Genomic DNA, 20,310 nt, shown 5'->3' with positions numbered 1-20,310 from the left:
CCCGTGCCCCTTTGCGGTCGCTCCCTTCTGCCACCCCCACCTCTCACAACAATGATCTTCTTTAAGTCGTTGTATTTCACCTTTTCTTTCATTTCACATACATACACATCATCTAGCTTTTTCTGTCTGGATTCTTCCACTGAGGATGATGCTTTTCAGATTCATTCATGTTGTTGTCTATATCGAGAGCTCAGTTCTTCTTATTAGTGAGTCAAGTTCTGTTGTCAGGCGTACCACAGCTTGTTAATCTGTGCACCAGCTGAAGGACGCTGGAGTGGTTTCCAGTTTGGGGCTATTCTGATAAAGCTGCTGGGGACACTCATGTATGAGTCTGTGTGTGGACGAATGTTTCATTTCTCTTAGGCAGACGGGATTGCTGGGTGATATGGCAAGTGTACATTTAACTTTATAAGAAACTGAAAACTGTTTTCCAAAGTAGCTGAACCATTTCAAGGGACGTTTGTTTTCTCCCCTTCTTCTCTCTGAAGCCTCCCAGTACGTAGTTGTATATTCTAGTTGTAGGTCCTTCTACTTGTGTCATGTGGGACGCTGCCTCAGCATGGCCTGATGAGCAGGGCCATGTCCGCGCCCAGGATCCAAACCAATGAAACCCTGAGCCACCGAAGCAGAGCGCGTGAACTTAACCACTCGGCCGTGGGGCCGGCCCCATCAAGTGATCTTTGATCTTAAAAGCTTCAGGAGCTCTCCTCGTGGCAGGGTCAGGAAAGATTACCTTCTAGACTATAGCAGAGGTAACCACAGCATCATCACCCTGATGATGGATCAAGTCGCGTGTTCAACTCTTGTGCCCCAGAGGTTCCTTATCCCTGCAATCTGAGAGGGACGCTCTAAACTGGGTCGTTCACCCCGACCCCATCTCTCACCCTCCCGTGCCCTTCCATGATCTTCCTGTGCTGGGCCCTGGCCTGAGTGCCAAGCGCAGAAGCAGGTCAAGGCAGGCTATGCATAATGTATGGATTGTCTGGGAATTAAATTTCCACACAAAGCAAAAGCCCTAGTTGCCTGACTTTAAATTAACTATTCATTTGTTTGGCTACAGGATCCTCCGTTGAACAATGGGCAAGTCAGAGCTCTAAATGGACCCAGCAGACAAAGCCGGATCTCTTTTGCTAGCTAGACAATTAACTAGAAACAGTTCTCAGTTACTCAGTCAGTCAGTAAGCATGTGTCGAGCTGCACCATGGAACCAATATTTCTTGCAACCTTGCTGTCCTTGCCCGACCACTCAGTGGTATTGTCATTACTCCTTGATAGATGATTAAATGGATGCTTGGAGATGTGAGCTAACTGGCCCAAAGCTGCCCAGCAGAAGCCAGAATGGACCCCCAGGTGTTCCTGCTGTGCCCTTCTTCCCTGGGGAACGCACAAGGCCAAGACTAACACACATGAAACAGGACAATCCAGTTTTTCACCAGGGCGTTCCTGAAAACAGTTGAAAAAACTGACCATTGCGTAAAACTGTTTTCCCCATAAGAACATTGTTTGAATTGAGAGTTTGTTCCTGATTAAGGCCTTGACATAAATTAAGTGATGAAAATCTCATATAAGAAAAGTTATTACGAAGAAACCCTTATAATAACTTAGTAAAACTATCCTCAGTCTTTGTGAAACAGGCATGAAGGCATTGTAAACGTTAATTACACAAGGGGCCCTATTCCACTGCAAATTTTCTTATGCAACACAAAAAACTTTACTATGTCTATTTTTTTTTAAAGATTGGTACCTGAGCTGTTGCCAATCTTCTTCTTTTTTCTTTTTTTTCTATTCTTCTCCCCAAAGCCCCCCAGTACATAGTTGTAGATTCTAGTTGTGAGTGCCTCTGGGTGTGCTATGTGGGACACTGTCTCAGCATGGCTCGATGAGTGTGCCATGTCCATGCCCAGGATCAGAACCTGCGAAACCCGGGGCCGCTGAAGCAGAGCACACGAACTTAACCACTCAGCCACGGGGCTGACCCTACTGTGTCTTTAATATAATTTAAAATGAATATGCTGGAAATGGTAAACAGTGGATGTTTAATTAGAAATGCTTTTATTTATGTTTAGAAAAGCATTTGGAGAAAAATTCCAATGGCTTTGGCCTGTTTATGAAAGCTGGACTGCGATTTTGGATGTGACCTTATTTCTCTTTGATCAAGTTCTTACGCTCCATGGACAGGGTCCACAGACGGGTTTCAGGGGCCTTTGAACTACCTGAAATTGTATGCAACATGTTTTGAGGATATGTATTTTTCCTGGAATTCCTAGCTTTCATCAGATCTTCAAAGGTCTCTGTAACGCAGCCACAAGTTTGAATCACTCATTTCTTAGGTTTCTTCTTGCAGGCCAACTCGTGGGCAGACATGGGTTCACGGTAGCTTCTGGGTGTGCTTCTTGAGAATCAGCTGCGATGGTGCTGGAGGGTGGGTGGGAACTTCCCAGAGGCTCTTGAGATTAGAGTGGCCTCGGCAAGCCTGGAGAGCCGTTCACCCACAGGGGAGTGCCACAGACTGAAGTCGCAGCTGAAGGCTCCCTTGCCTTTGCTCCCAATGGTTGTGTAAACCTCGATTTCCCTGTATCCGAAACTTAGACACTTGGTGTGCCAGTTATCAATTTATTGCCTCTTTCTCAAAATTCACTTTCAATACCTGTTTTGTGATATGGGCAAGGTTCCTTTAAACATACCTCCTTACTACAAGCATGATGTTAAGCTTTGTCAGTAGAAGGCACTGGAAAGACACGGGGAGGAAGGGATTCTCTTGCTGGTTCTGGTGTGTAACTTTGGAGTGTGGTATGGGGAGGAATTCTGGTGGCGCTCTGTCCCAGCCGCACACCCAGAACGCACATCTCTCAGTGACCTCGCAGCCCCTGCTTGGCCTGGTGATCACCTCCCTGTGGCCTTCTAACGTGGAAAGTGGTGTTCCAGGCCTCCCTCCTGCAGCAGGGCCCAGACTCTCTCTGTGCACCTGCACGCCTGCCCACCTCCTCTGTGGGCACAGCTCACCTGTGCTCTAGAAGGTTGCTTCTTGCCTTTCCAGAGACTGAGGACAGCCTCTGGCCCAGGCCACCTTGCAAACTTCTCTGCCATCCAGTGGGCTGCAGCCACATCTTCTCTAGTGAGGTCTGAGCCCCAGCTTTTGGGAGGGAGCCCCCCTTTAAAGTCTGTCTCCTTGAGTACTTTCTCTCAGTCCTACAGTTCTTTTAACATATTTTGGTTACTTTTTTTATCATAGTTTAATCATTCTTTCTATTAAACGTCCCCTGTTTAAATCACTGCATGGTTTCCATCTGCTGATTGGGCCCGGGTGGATGCACTCAGAATGTGTAGAGCGTATGGCTTCTGCTTTCCCAAGGAGACACTGACCGATAGAGGCTAACATGGCCTGAGGTCTGGAGGCATCTTGGCACCCAGCAGGAGCAAATGCGTATCCTCCCTGGGGTTTCCTCTCCTGCTTAGGTCCTCAGGATGCATTTATTCATTCAACAAAGATTTGTTGAGCACCTGTTACATATCAGTCATTGTTCTAGATGGAGGGGATATAGCAATGAACAAGACAGAAACCCTATCGTATATTTTCACAGAAATGTATCATCAAATACAGAAGGGCATAAGCCATCATGAACAGAAGACAAAAATAACACACTTAGATCCCTATGTTTTTTAGTTATTGTAATTATCAGATAGAAGATACAGGATAGCTAGATAGGAAATGTTTAAAGAAATAAAAAAATGGGATCATAGGAATAAGAAAGGGGTCAAAAAGACAAGCAATAACAAATGTTTGGGAGGATATGGAGAAACTTGAACCCTTATACATTGCTATGGGATTGTAAAATGGTGCATGCCCTTTGGAAAATAGTCTGGCAGTTCCTCAAGCTGTTAAACATAGAGTTACCACAGGACCTAGGTATATAGGTATAGAACCAAGAGAAATGAAAATGTACATCCCCACAGAAACCTGTACATGAACGTTCATAACAGCCAGAAAGTAATAACAACCCAAATGTCCATCAACTGGTAAATAAATAAACAAAATGTGGTGGATCCATACAATGGAATACAAGAAGGAACAAAGGACCGATGCATGCTGCAGCATGAATGAACCTTGGAAACGTGATGCTAAATGAAAGAAGCCAGTTTCAAAAGGCCATATATTGTATGATTCCATTTAAATGAAATATCCAGAGTAGGCAAATCTGTAGAGACAAAAAATAGGTTAGTGGTTTCTGGAGGACAGGGGTGGAGGGAAATTGGTAGTGACTGCTCATGGGGACAGGGTTTCTTTTTGGAGTGATAAAAATGTTCTAGAATTAGATAGTGGTAATGGTTTCACAATTTCTGTGAATATACTAAAAATCAATGAATTGTACACTTTCAAAGGGTGAATCATTATTTATGAATTACATCTCAATAAAGCTGTTATTTTAAAAAATAAGCAAGACAAAGAGACTATTGCAAATGACCGGACACATCTGAAAAAGAAGCAAATAGAATTGAACAATTTAATTATTGAGATTAAAAACTCAGTGAGCAGATCAACAGATTAAACACAGCTGCATAGTGAATTAGTAAACTGAAAGATAGATCTGAGAAAATCACCCGGAACACAGGACAGGGAGTCAAGGAGATGAAAAATATGAATGGGCCTTAAGAAAAAGAAGGATGGAATAGAATAAAAAATATTTAGCCAGAATCCCAGAAGGAGAGAACAGAGAGTAAAGGAGGAGCAATATTTGAAAAGCTAATGGTTAACAATTTTCAGATCTGATGAAAGGCATGAACCCATGGGTAGAAGAAACACAGCATACATCAAAGCAGGTTAAAAAAGAAAGAAACCCACACCAGGACATATTGCAGAGAAACCAAAGAGCACTTAAGGAAAAAATCTTAAAAGCAGCTAGAGAGAAAAGAAAGATTGCCTACCAAAAACAATTGGATGGTGACAGTAACAATGAATTTAGAAGACAGGAAAATATCTTCAAGGTACTAGGAGAAAATAAGTGTTAACCTAGAATTGTGTATCCAGCAAAACCAGCTTTCAAGAATGAGTGTAAAAAAGTAATGTGAAGGTGAAATAGGGACATTTTTGGAGAAAATTGAGAGATTTTTATCACTAACAGATCTTCACTAAACCAACTTCTAGAACAGGTACTTCAGGAAGAAGGAAAATAATCCCAGAAGGAAAGTCTGAAATGCAAGAAGAAATGGTGAGCAAAGGAATCAGTAAATATGAAGATAATTCCAAACAAACATTGTCTGCCAAAAACTAGTAATAAAACATGATGATGGTATACAATTTGTGGGGTTAAAAAAGGACAGGAACAAATCCTGGACAATAATAATTTATAGGTGGGGGAAGAAGAGATGAGGCTAGTGAGAGGAGTTGGAAAGTTCGGGTACTGACTCACCTTAGACCTCGTTAAATGTGCCTGGCAAAATGTGAAGAGCAGGGCCCGCCCCGTGGCCGGGTGGTTAAGTTTGCGTGCTCTGCTTCAGTGGCCTGGGGTTTCACTGGTTTGGATCGCAGGCGCGGACATGGCACCTCTCATCAGGCCTTGCTGAGGTGGCGTCCCACATAGCACAACCAGAGGCGCTCACAGCTAGAATATACAACTATGTACCCAGGGGCTTTGGGGAGAAGAAGAAGAAGAAGAAGAAGAAAAATTTCAAGGTCAATCACTAAAAGCAGAGAAAGTATAACTTCCACACCAGTAGAGGATAAAATAGAATAAAAACAAAAACTCAATTTAGGAAAAAAAAAAAGGGAGAAAAAGAAGTTTAGAAAGGGAGGAAAAATAGAAAGGAAAAACATGGTAGAAATCTAAAAAGTATCAGTATTCACAACAAATGTAAATAGGCTAAACAATCAATTAAAAGACAGACTAGACACCCCTAAAATAAAGGGACACAGAAAGGATGAAAGTAAAATGATGAAAAAAGGCAAATACTAATTAAAAGAAAGTTGGTATAATTATATTGATCTTAGACAAAATAGACTATAAGGTAAAAAGTGTTATAAGGACCTTTTATTGTTAAGGGGTTTAATTTATCAGAAAGATGAAATAGTTCTCAAGTTGTGAGTACCTACCAAAATAGCATCCAAATGCATAAAATAAAAATTTATAGAACTATGGAGAGAAATTGACTAATCCACTAACACAGTGGGAGATTTCAATACGATGCTCTCAATTATTGATGGGTCAAGAAAATTAACACAACTAACCAGCTTGATTTAGTGGATATTTACAAATTACTCTGGATCCAACAATCAAGGACTAGACATTCTTTTTAAGTGCACGTGGACTATTTCCAAAAATTGACCATATCAAATCAGTTTCAACAAATTTCAAAGAATCTGATTCCCATAAACCACATTTTATGACGGATGATCATAGATCTAACTTATGCAATTATATTAGAAGTCTGTAACAGGAAGATAAATGACACATCCTCTGAGATTTAGAAGTTAGAAAGTGCACTTCTAAATAATTTATGAGTCAAGTACGAAATCATAAGAGAAATTGAAAGTTGTATAGAAACAACTATATGATATGTGATAAAAATTCTACACATCAAAACTGGCGGATGCACCAAAGATGGTAATTACAGGGAAATTTACAGCTTTAGATGCTTATGTTAGAAAAGAAAAAAGCCTGAAAAGGAATGAATGAGCTTTTACCCTGAGAGGGAATGAAAAGATAGAATAAAACCGAAGAAAATATAAGGAAAAAGATAATAAAGAGAAGAGAAAAATTAATGAAATGGAAAACAAACATACAATAGAGATGACCAACAAACCAAGGCCGGACAAAACAAACAAATCTTTGGAAAGATTCAGGAAAAAAAGAGGGTGGTAGTATGCACAAATAAGCAATAATACGAATGAAGAGCAGAAGAAAGCTGCAAATACAGCAGAGATTAAAAAGACAAGATGAACACACCACGAATAACATTACACCAATGAATTCGAAAACTTATTAGAAAGGGTAACATTTCTAGGAAACTATAACTTCTCAAAGCTGTATCAAGCCTGAGTGTCCAATAGTATTAAAGAGACGGAATCAGTAGCTTTAAAAAAATCAAGTCGAACTGGTTTTCAGGCAATTCCTGGCAAATTTTCATAGAACAAATTACAGTATTCTGATTTTATACAAATGCTTACAAAGAATTTCAAGAGGCTGTAGTCCCCAGCTCATCACATGAGGCTAGTATAACCTTGAAACAGAGTCAGTCAAGGACTGTATGAGAAAGAAGATAGCAGACCAGAATCCCTCATGGACGTAGATGGAAATATTATAAACAAAATACTAGCAAATCAAATCCAGTAGTGTATAATAAAGACAATTCCTCATGACTAAGCTGGATTTACCCCAAGAATATTAGGACGACAACATAAAAACCTGTGACTGATTCATCACAGTGATGGGCTAAACGAGAAGTCACATGATTATCTCACTAGATGTAGTGAAGGCATTCAGGGAAAGTCACGATAACAGCTCTTAGTAAAGCAGAAATAAAACGAAACTACCTAACATTAAAAGGTAATCCTTTTTTAAAAGCCTCCAGTAGCCATCATTCTTAATGGTGAATCATTGAAGGCACTGTTCCTTTAAGAGCAGAACAAGACAAAGGTGTCTGCTGTCACCCTTCCGCTCAATGAGGCAAGATAAGACAGATAGGAGAAAGGAGGAAACAATACTGTCATTATTTGCAGCTAATATAATTGTATACATAGAAATCCCCAAAAGAATCTACAGGCAAATTATTAGAATTAAGTAGGGTCCAGCAAGGTTGCTAAATATAAAAACTGGAAAAAGGTATTTGTGACGTACCTAACCGATAGAAAATTAAGATCTAGATTAGGATCTTAATCTCAAACTAAGAAAAAGACGAACTGGTAGAAAAACGAGCAAAAGACATTAATAGGCACTTTACAAAAAAGGAAACAGTTGCCAACAAAAATAAAAATATGCTCAACCTCATTAACAATCAGGTAAATATAAACCAATGCCACAAAATAAGATACCATTTGGCAAAAATTAAGAAATTTAGCGCACCAAGTGCTGGCAGAGATGAGGATCATGGATCTTTTATATACCACAGGTGGAATGTAAATTCGTACAACTTTGAAAGACACTTTGGCAATATTTTGTAAAGTTGAACTAGATATATTACAGAGAAGTTCTTGCACATGCATAAGAATGTTCACTGCAGTATTGTTAAAATAACAAAAAACTGGAGGCTACCCAATGTCCATTGACAGGAGACTGGATAAACAAATGGCTATATACTCATGCAGCGACGGAACTACAGCTACACGTGTCACCTGGTCGAATGTGATGTATGAGAAAGGAGAGTGGCAGAAAACTACATAAAGTCATGATACCACTTTTATAAGGCTCAAACAAGTAAACTGAACAATATTTTGTTCAGAGATGCATACACGTGATAAAACTATGTATTTTCAGAGAGTGGTCAATCTAAAATTCAAGCTAGTATTACCTCTCGAGGGAAGGCAGGATAAGACAGGAAAGAGGCATGCAGGTGGATGCTTCAATAGGTCATGTTCTAGTTTGTAAGCTGGATGGTGGGTTTCTAGGCTTTGATTTTATGTTGCATTTATTCTTTTGGCGCATCAAATACTCCGCGTTAGTTTTTTAAGGTGGCCTGTAGTTTCCCCCTTTCACCACTATGTGGCAGGCCAGTCCGTCAGTAACGTAACTCCTGAAAGGGAAAGGCTAGGGAAAATAGAAATGTGCCTCGTGGCAGCGTTTTAGTGGCGTTCCGTTTCCCCATTGGAACACGTATAAAACAGGGCTTTCTGTTCTCGAAGGGTTCACGTGCACGCCCAGGGCAGCTCAGGTGCGTGTTACTCTGGCGTGGATCTTGAAGCCATGTGGCTAGGTTTTGTTTTTTCCTTTCTTTTTGCCTGGTTCTATAACCATTTTTGCAAACTTAAAAGTGTATCTGCTTAAATGTTGATTTTTATTTCTCAGAATTTTCCAATATTTCCCAAGGTGTTCATTCCTAAATTAACAACAGGAAGCATGAGGCTGGTCCTCGGCCTCCATCGTGGGAAGTGACGCATCTAACTTCCCCTCCTGTGTTGTTTGGTTTGCAGCTGTTTTTCAGCGCTAGTATTAGATATTTAAGAACGTCTGCGTGAGACTGTTGCATAAAGAAATGATTTAAATTTAGTAACAGTCAATGTTAAAATAGCAACATAATAGTCATCTAAATCACTCCCAGAAATTCTGGTGCCAAATTTCTCGTTCATGTGAATTGACTGACAAATGTTGGTAGGTATTTCTGCTTTTAGCAGCCAATGTTAAGCCACCAAATGGCAACAGCACAAACAGTTCTCCAGCAGCCCACTTCTGTTTTCATTCTCTAGACCTGGCCTGTCCCCGACATTAGCCACTAGCCACGGGCCACAGTTGAATTGGAATGAGATATGCCCTAAGTGAAAAATACGCACTAGATTTTGAAGTTTTCGTATGAAAAAAAAGTAAAATGTCTTTAATAATTGTTAATATTGATTACATGGTGAAATTGTCAGCAAATAAGAGGCATAAACTGCAAGAGAAGCAAAAAGTTTATTTGGAATCTCGAGAATTGCAATTCAGGAGAGAGATTCAAGTAGAAACAAATATACTCTGATTACAGGAGAGGGGCTCAGGGTTTTTAAGGGAAAAAGGGAGGAAGACGAGGTAAGTTGTACTGAGGAAGAGTTCTTTGGTGCTGGAGGAGGTGAGGCTGGGTTTGCACCCCACGGATTGGCTCGAGATTCGGTCATGAGGCAAAAATCTAGACTTGTACGTCATTGATTGGTTAGTGATTTCTTCATCAGCAAAGTCCAGTTTCATCAGTCCTTACAAACAGGATATTCTTGTCCTTACTGACTTGGAATGTTGGCGGTTTGGTCCAGTCTGGAAGATAAAGAAAAGCTGTGCAAGGCAATCCTCTGAAATGGCTGCTCTGCCTCTATTTTAATATGGCTCCACTCATGTCATCTTTCACAAAATGATAATATTTTAGATTTAGGTTAAATAAAATATATTATTAAAATTAACTTCACCTATTTCTTTTTACCTTTTTTATGTGGCTACCAGAAAATCTGACGTTCCATCCCGGTAGCTGGCAGGTGGGGCTCATATTATATTTCTGCGCGTCAGCCCTGCTCTAGGTCACCAGCACCGGGGTTCCACGTGAGTGTGCGCCCCACGTAGAGGCACAGGGCCCCATGTTCAGAACAGTCTCGCATTTGGTTTAATGCTCTGCTGTCATTGCCTTGAAATTCTTAATTTTATCTTTGAATTTGAGCTTGGAAGTGACGTCTCATAGGACATCAGAGCATGCGCCAGGGGCTTGAAGGCGTGCCGCCTGCCGCCTTCGGGGATGGCTCCGGTGCCACCTGAGGTCCCCAGCGCTGGCCCACCTCTTCCCTGGCTCCGGCCCCGCAACTGCCACCACCTTCCTTCCCGGACAGGGTCGAGGGCGCAGTCGTGGGGCGGATCAGGGCGGGGTGTGGCGGTGGCCATCCCTTGCCCCAGCTGGCAGCTCAGGGTCTCTCGATTACCCTGATCCAGGTGCGGAGCGCGACCGACGCCAAGGTCGCAGAACCATTGGGGGTTGCCCGTCTGCCCTGATTTGGGCGGCGGGCTCTTGGGAAGGAGAAATGTCTGGCTTGCCTCCTCCAGACGGCCCAGGCAGGGCGCGGCCTGGCGGTCAGCGGCCACCGGGCGCCGGAACCCAGCGGCGTGCAGGCCTGACCCCACTGGCCAGCTCCGCGTGGAAAGGGCTCCACGCCCGGCTGCCGCCGTGGAGGGGCTGCGCCAGCCCCGTGGGCGCGCGCCCTAGTCTGGCACCGAGCTTGGGGACAGGGCGTGGGACATCTTCTCTTCCTTCTTCCAACCTTCCTCAGACTTTTTGTGTTTGTCTCGACCGGACAGCTCAAGGTGCCACCGGGGGACAGGCTGTAACACACAGATTGTGTGAATTTGGTGATTCCACGTGCAAGATAAATACTATGATATTTGCATTTAAAACTGGGATTGCACAATATAAAGATGAATGGTAAAATTCATGCTGATAATTAAAAACTTTAATTTTTCTTTACTTAGATATTAAGTAGCAAGCAAATAGCACCGTGACAAGTCAAGAGAGACATCTCTGGAAGAAAGGAAAAACTTTTTCCTGCTTTTGAACAAGGGGCCCCTTGTCCTCATTTTTTTTATTTTTATTTTTTGAGGAAGACTAGCCCTGAGCCAACGTCGTGCCTATCTTCCTCTACTTTATATGTGGGACGCCTGCCACAGCATGGCTTGACAAGCGGTGCCATGTCTGCACCTGGGATCCAAACCAGTGAACCCCAGGCCACTGAGAAGCGGAATGTGGGAACTTAACCACTGTGCCACTGTCCTGCCACAGGCCTGCACCACCCCACCTGCCTTGTCCTCATTTCATACTGGGCCCTCAAATTACTAGCCGGTCCTCCTTCCATAATATCAATTTCAAGCATCCCATGTTCTGACCACTCCTTCTATTTGTGGACTCACTCCCTCTAGCGCCCCAAGTCCAATACCTCTGATTCCAGTGGGACCTACAACTGATTGATCTTACACCTTTTCTCTGTCCTTGACTCCCTGCCATGTCCTGCCTTCCCTCCTTGCTCAGCTTTAATGTCATTGCTATGGAGCAAGGGCTGTCTCCACCCATGGGCACAGAAGCCGATAGTGTGTACACTGCGGTCTTTGGGGGAAGAAAGTTTATTACGCAATAGATTGGCAAGGCCACAGGAAGCCAGGCTTCCAAATCTGCCTCCCTGGTCCAGGGAATGGGGTAAGGTTTAAGGGATCACATAGGGCTGGCTGGTATGCGGAAGCACTGGCTGGATGAGTTTCCATTGGCAGATCAGAATTTTCTCTTCTGTGCATACTCCTGGCTGGCTCATTGCCCAGGAAAAAGAGCCTTGACATTCTATTGTTAAGATGAGGTCAGCATGGTAAACGAGGGTGAAGTTGTTATGTAGATTTAAATCATTCCCTTCTCTACTGATAAGAGTTTCTAGAGAGATTTAGTGGTCTTCTTCCTGGTTCAGAGAGGAAGGCACCCTTACAAATGAAGATTTCTCTCTCTTTGTTTTTTTTTTTGCTGAGGAAGATTCACCCTGAGCTAACATCTGTGCAGTCTTTCTCTATTTTGTACGTGGGTCACTGCCACACCATGGCTGCAGACCACTGGTGTAGGTCTACACCCGGGAACCCAACCCAGCTGCCAAAGCAGAGCCTGTGGAACTTAACCACTAGACCATGGGGCGGCCTTGGAGATTTCTCTTATAAATGTAAATTTCCCTTACAATTGGGTAACTTCAATTAGGTTTTCAGAGCTTTCCTTGTGTTTGCTGTTTCTTAAAAATAATTAGCCTAAAATAATTCTTAGGCCAAAGAGGCATATTTTGGGTGACAAATTCTGTTCCTGGTCCTGTGGTTACATCCTTGTCCACTAGCAATAGTCACGCACGCCCCTGAAGACACCCTGAACTCTCCTGTCTCCCTTCATCATTCTCATCTGACAAAAGCAATTTCCAGTAAACCCCACTTCTCTTCTACGTAATCTCTCATTGTCCACCAGACAGCCCCGGGGCCTTGACACGGCCGTCTCCAGATTCCCAAGAGCAGCAAGAGAGGAAGACCCAGTGTGTAAGCACACTCCCCTCCCACTATTGTGGGGATTGTTCATATCACTAATGCAGCGTTAACGCACTCTTTTTAATAACGAATGCTCCCTTGTTGGAAAGCTCGTTAATTTGTGCCTTTGATGGAAATTTAGGTTGTTTCCAATCTTTTGTTGTTGTTGTTGTTACTTTACAAATATCTTGCATGTAGTTACCCTAATTCAGGGGTTAGGAAACTACAACCCGTGGGCCCACCACCTGTTTTTGTATGGCCTGCAAGTTAAGAATCGTTTTTAATTTTTAAATGGTTGAAAAAAACATTAAAAAAATTTTAATTGTAAGATATATATAACATAAAATTTACCTTCTTAATCATTTTAAGCGTACAGCTCAGCAGTGTTAAGTATATTCACATTGTCACATAACCAATCTCCAGAACTTTTTCATCTTGCAAAACTAAAACTCTATACCTGTTAAACACCAACTCCCTGTTTCTTCCTCTCTGTAGCCTCTGGTAACCACCATTCTACTTTTTGTTTCTGTGAGTTTGACTGACTTTATACAGTATTTGTCTTTTTATGACTGGCTGCTTCACTCAGCAAATGTTCTCAAGGTTCAGCATGTTGTAGCATGTGACAGAATTCCTTCCTTGTTAAGATTGAATGATATCGCATTGTATGTATATACTACAGTTTGTTTGTCCATCCATCCATACACGAACACTTGAGTTGCTTCCACCTTTTGGCTATTGTGAAATGCTGCTATGAACAAGAGTGTACAACGATCTCTTTTTAATTTTTTGCTAAAATAAACAAGGTTGCAAATAATATCTTTGTACATACACCACTTTGTGCACATGTAAGTGTATCTGTAGGACAAATTCCTAAAAGTAAAATGATTGGACGAAAGGAAATGTGCCTTTTATAATTTGTTTCATATTGCCAACTTGCTGCCCGTAGAGGCTGAACCATTTTACACAGCCTCACCGGCACTGTATGTTTCTAAACTTTTTGATCTTTGACAATACGATAGATTGAAAATGGTATTCCCATCAGTAAGAATGAACAAAAACATGGGAAACACGTTTAAATCCATGAGTTTGTGACGACACAATAAAAACCCCCAAATCTTCAATGTTCACTTCTGGAGGATGCTAGAGAAACAAGTCGCTACTTTGAAAACAAACTAGGAAACAAAAGGAAAGAACGAGTAGACCTGCCTTTTCTACGGAAACTGTGTCTCAGGATACCCAAATAGCTGATAAGAGGAAGCTTCTCTTTATGAAAGTATTCTCATTAATAAATAAGAATAACGCAATTGCTAAGGAAATCATGGATGTAGGCAATGATCATCATGGTTGCAAAAGAGAGACTGAGACAAAAAGAGACAGAGACAACTTGACACCCTACGCCCCCTGATAGGAGACCACGGCGCTATCTCTGAACTATTCTTACCTAAACATCCAAACCTCAATCCGATCAAGTCACTAGGTCTAACTACCAACTACCAAGTTATAGAAAATATAGGGATAAGAAGAACGTGCTAAACAACATATCAAGGGGATGCAATCAGCAGGATCCAGACTGTAAGGAACTCCACGGGACAACTGATGTAGTTTCTTCAATAAGAGAAAGGAAAGAATAAAATAGAGGAGGGACAAGGAATCTCTAAATTAAAATAAATTTAGGATACATAGCAAGCAAATGCAATCTATAGACTTATTTAGATCCTGATTCGAACAAAAAAATGTGCTATCATTTATGACACAGTTGGGATTTGACCCCGACTGGATATTTAATGATAGTAAGGAATTGCTGTTAATTTTTAAGATAGTATGGCATTATGATATTTTACAATAAGGTGTTTTAGATATTATGGTATCAAGTTTTAGATTTATAGTATTATGGTTAGGTTAAGAAAAATCCTATCTTTTAAAGATGTATCCTAAAATTATTATTGATGAAATGATACAACATCTGAGATTTGCTTCAAATAATACAATGGGAGTGTGTGTGGGATGGGGTATGGACGAACCGAGACTGACTATGCGCTTATGCTTGTTGAATCTGGACATGCATACTCTACAATTCTCTCTACTTTTGTATATGTTTGAAATTCTCCAATAAAAAAGTTCATTTCAAAACAAAAGAGAGAATGAAAGGACACTAATTAGAAACAATGAGTATGGATAGCTCTTTCTGGGAATTTTGATGTAAAAAGGAGAAAAAAAGGAAAAAGAATCCACAGCTATAAGGGCATTTTTTAAAAAGAAACAATTATTCAAGTATTACATACATATGGAAAGTGTACAGCACAAGGAACCCCCACCAACTGAACATCCCTATTATAAAAAAAGGCATCGTATTGGTTTTTTTAGTTAACATTGTTGTCGAAGTATAACTTACATACAGTGAAGTGCATAAACATTAAGTATACTAAACTTAATGAATTTCACAAATGAGTTTCCCCACTTAACCAACTACCCATGTCCAGAATAGAACATTTCTTGAATGCTGGAAACTTCCTCTGTGTCTCCTCCCAGTCAGTAGTCCCTGCAAAAGGTAACCTGTCTCCTAACTTCTATCATCAAAGGTTAGTCTTGCTTTCTTTTGAACTTCATAGAAATGGAATCATACAGTAGTTACTCTTTAGTGTGGGTTCTTTTGCTCATGTATATATATATGGTGTGGGGACCTGGAAATGGCCACCCCAAGATATGTCTCTTTGGCATGATGATTATTCGAGGCTGGTTCCTTTGCAGACAGGAAAGCAACTGAAAAGCAGAAGTTGCTTACCCTTTGTAAGAGACATTTACATTGTAAAGGAACTCTCCATCTGTAAAGATATCTCCCTCTCTGTACCAGGAAGGGGAGATGACCTTCTCTCTAGAAACTCTTAATCAATGCCAAAGGCAAGGACTTACATCTGCATTTTGTTTACTGTACTTGTGTGGTAATCTCCTATGATAGACTCCCCCTCCCAACTTTGGCATTTCTTTAAGGATTAAGCATCTTTCCTTAGGCTAGGAACTGATTGCTGTGCTCACCTGTGACCACCCAGTTCCAGACAATAGACTTGCCTCCTGCTACGTCCACCGAGATAGCAGACCCACTGCCTGCTGTGTCCATCAAGCACTGTGCCGACAGGGCAATCTTGTGACTATTGTGGGAGGGACATTTCAATCATATGTGAAACACCCTGTTTGGGGGTATATAATCATTCTGTGCACCCCACTTCTTCTGTGCCCTTTCTTCCTTTGGGAAGAAAGGCCCCGGGCCATGGTCCTCATAAAGCTTTGTTTAATTTTCTCTTGCTATTCTGTCTCATGTGAATTTAATTCGTTCTCCGGTCAGATGAACCCACTTTGGATAGAGGAAATGTCTTCCTCCTCTACAATGGTATGTATGATATATATATATATATCTGAGAGAAGAAGGGAGAACAAAGAAAAATTTTGAGAGAGCCATTGTACCAACCTTTGAGGACGATGAACTATGGACCGAGGAGTCAGATTTACTAATTCTCTGCACTTGATGACCCAAGTTCCAATTAAAAAGAAAACAATAAATAATTTCAAAAATTAAATAGAACTAGGAAGCAAATATATGAAAAAATCCCAACATTTTTAGGAATCAAACAAATATAAGTCCATATAACAATGAAATATCAGTTATACTATCAAATTAGCAAATATTTAAAAAATATTAATATCCACTGTTATGGAAAGTTTGGTGAAATAGGGTTCTTCATTGTGTCTGGAGGGTGTGTAAATTGGTAAAATTATTTAGGAAAGGAATTGGCAATGTTATTAAAGTCCTAAAAATATTGATATCTTTTGTCTCAGTAATTCCATTTCTTGGAACCTAGCTAAGGATAAACTCCCAACAACCCAATGTTCAATAATAGAACCATTGAAATGGTTTTATAACCATCGCATAAAACGATGGGAAAATGCTTATGATGCAATATTAAGTTTTTAAAAAAGCAAGAAATAAAGCAAATATTATAAATGTTGAATACAACTGTATAGAAAACAAACAAACCGCACATCTAGAAGTATAAGATTTAGGCTCTGCCGATAGTAAACTCGCAGTATGGAAAGGACAGACAGCAAAAATAGGCAGGCCTCCACTTTTGTGAGAAAGGGGATTTCAGGCTAAGAAGTTGGTCTTGTTGAGTAAGGGCTGAGTCCACCCACATCAACGTGACACAACTGCTCCAGGAAACTCTTGCCCAGGAAGATACACAGACACCTTGTTTGCTTCAAGACATTAATTTATCTGGGCAAAGAGTTTGCACATCTGGGGCAGGACAGGTGACTGCTCTGCTGTCAGGACCATAGACTACTCATATGGGCAAAGAGCTTACTTATATGACAAAGTTTATCAAGACTTGCTTCAAGATCCTTGCTTCTCTGTGTCTACAAATCCTAAACTGCCTGAAATGTCACAAACTGTGCCCAATCCCCACCAATTTATTGCTTTGAAAACCACCTTAAACCACTTGATCCTAGACCCCGAATCCCATGAGTGTCCTTTCTTGAAATCCGCCTTCTGAGACGCTCCCAAGTCTCCATCAAGGCGGTGTTCTCTCTTACTGCCGTGAATCCCATCAACGCAAACTGACTTTGCTCGATCAACAGGTTTTTCTAGTTTTCTTTTGAGGAGTTGGCAGTAGACAAGAGTTCTCACAAACTCTGTGAACTTGAATAAGAAAAAAAACCTGACATATTTATTTATGCTCACCACTACTTTGAAATTGTTGGAGGGTCAGAACTGTGAAGGCTCTGAGATTTTACCTGACTTGCAAGCTAGCAAGTCAGCTTGCCATAGTTTCATAGATAACAGCAGAAGACACGAAACTCCTGGATCTGAGATGAAAGACTTTATTACTCACAACAAAAGCACTAGCCGGAGTGTCAGTGTATTTGTGCTGTTTTCCTGAGCTCTGGCTCCCGCAGGGCGCTTGGAGGGCCAGGTGACATGAGGGCATGTAGTAGCTTCTGTTACAAGAGGGGAGTTTAGGGCCAGGGACCCAGCACTTTCGAGCAAGCAGCAAATCCGCCAGTCTGGTTGCCTAAGTGACCAGCTCAGAAACCGATCAGTATCAAGCAGTGGATAAGCCTTGCAGTCTGACACACTCAGCAAGAATGTACAGAGACATGCAGGACCCTTGGTGGATGGCCTCTCCCACAGGTAGTACTAGACCTTGTCACCATGCATTTAGAAGGAGCAGATGGATTGCTGTATTATCATTTGCTTTTATATTTTAATATAACTGGTTTCCTTTATAGTCCTTTGTACTTTATTATACGAATATGAAAACATTATTCTGAGAAGGGAAGGCTCAACTAGACTGCCAAAGGGGTCCATGGCACAAATAAACTCAAGAAACTGGAGATTTTCAAAAATATTTTCTCCAAGTATTGATATAAAAGAAATTTTTATACAGCTCCATTAGTCAGGAAAACTTCTTCAGAGCTCTCTTCCCTAGCAGGCAGGGTGGGAAGAGCCTTGGCACCAAATCCAGGAGACTAGAGTTTGGGTCTCAGTGTGAACTCCAGCTAGTTACTTAAACTCTTTGTGCCCAGTTTTTGTCATATGTAACATGAGACGCTTGTTACCTGCCACACTGGTTCCTGGGCCCAACACTGAGTGAGAGGCACACACTCACATGTTGCCGGAGGAGGGTAAACGGAATATAGTTTCTGGAGAGTAATTTGGCTATATGTACTCAAAAATATGCAAATCCTTCAAGCTAGTAATTCCATTATTAGAAATTTACTATTAGGACATAAGCAGACATATAGACAAAAATGTGAGTAAAAAGATGTTCATGGCAGTATTATAATAGTAAGATTTTTGTAAACATCTTTTTTTTTTAATTGAGGTCATGTTGGTTTATAACATTATAACATTTTTGTAAACATCTTGAATGTCCAACAATTAGGGCATGGCTACAGAAATTGTGGCACGTCTATGCTGATAAACACAGTCATTAAGAATTATTATAGGGGCCCGCCTGGGGGCCGTGTGGTTAAGTTCGCGTGCTCCACTTCAGTGGCCCTGGGGTTTCACCAGTTCAGATCCTGGGTGCGGTCATGGCATCGCTCACCAAGCCATGCTGAGGTGGCGTCCCACATGCCACAACTAGAAGGACCCACAACTAAAATATACAACTATCTACTGGGGGCTTTGGGGAGAAGAAGGAAAAATAAAATCTTAAAAAAAAAAGAATTATTATAGCAGAATATTTGGTAACATTAGAAAATGCCTATGGTTTTATGTTAAGTGAAAAAGAAACACCTCTTAATGTAGTACGCCTTCAGTTTTGTTTAATGAACTATATATATGTACATAAGCTTAGAAAAAAGACTAGTTGGAAATTTATGAAAATGGTGCTGCTAGTGGTATAATATATACATATTTGAAATTTTAAAATTCACATTTAAAAAATTTTCCCAGGATTCCTCAATAAGCATGTGCTGCTTTGCAATAAGAGAAGCAAATATTTTAAAAGGCAACTCAAAATTAAAGTTATTCGTGTGACAGTGCTTTGAAAATCATATTGTGCTATACAAATGTGAAATGTGATTAGTGTTTTTCTGGGGCTTCAGAAGCACAGTTGGATGCACGTTATAATCAATAAATCTGGCTGCAAGGAAGATAAATCGGTCAGCGGGCGCTGTGTGTTGTGTGGCTCCTTCAGCAGGCACTCCTCTGCTTCTTCCTGCTCCCCGCCCCCTGCAGCCCAGCAGCTGTGAGATCTGCCCGGCTCTAACCCTGTTTGTTTTTCTTCTTCCCCTGCATCTGCAACCCAGCCCTCCTTCCTCTGGGACGGGTCTGTCTGGTCTTGTCTCCTGGGCTGAATCATGCCTCAGAAATGAAAAAAGCCTCCAGGCCAGGGCCTGTCTGTGTTGAAAGCTGGGGCCCAGCTTTCAGTGTGACATGTGCATAATGAGGGTTTTGCTGCAGATTCCAGGCTAGAGGGCAGGTGTGGGTGGTGCCATGTTGATGGGCTTCTGGACCATGGCCCTGATGGAATGCCAAAACCATATGGCCAGACATAGGTGAGGAGAAAGCCACTTCTTCTGTGGTATGATTTGAGGGCATCCTGTGGTCTCCCTCACCCCAGAGGTCACTGGCGTCAACTCACTCTCCTCTGCTCCTGAGCTCTCCACCATTAGAGAAGGCTCCTGTTAAAATGTACACGGATAATGTAGGGCAAGAACATATCCTAACATTAGGACTGAAGCTCTTGAATCAGATGGACTTTGTTAGATTTGGATCCCAACTCCACTACTGCTTGGGGATGTCCCTTGATGTCTCTGAGCTTGGGTCTCCTCACCCGTAAATGATGACAAAAAGTACTTACATACACCAAGTGTATACCAGACACACTTCTAGGTGTCTTTCTTATATTAACCCACTTGATCTACACAACAACCTTATTAGACATGTTGTGTTATCATCACGTCCATGTTACAGATGAGGAAACTGAGGCCCAGGGTGGTTAATTAACTTGCTCAAGGTCTCACAGAGTCAGCACTGGGTGAACCCAGGCAGTGTGGCTCCAGAGTCTATGTTTTTAAGGACCGTGCTTTGGAGCTTCACTGTAAGATGGGGCAGCAACAG

The sequence above is a fragment of the Equus caballus genome, chromosome 1 (genome assembly GCF_041296265.1).
Source record: "Equus caballus isolate H_3958 breed thoroughbred chromosome 1, TB-T2T, whole genome shotgun sequence".
NCBI lineage: Eukaryota > Metazoa > Chordata > Mammalia > Perissodactyla > Equidae > Equus > Equus caballus.
Note: the sequence above shows the minus strand (reverse complement) of the source record.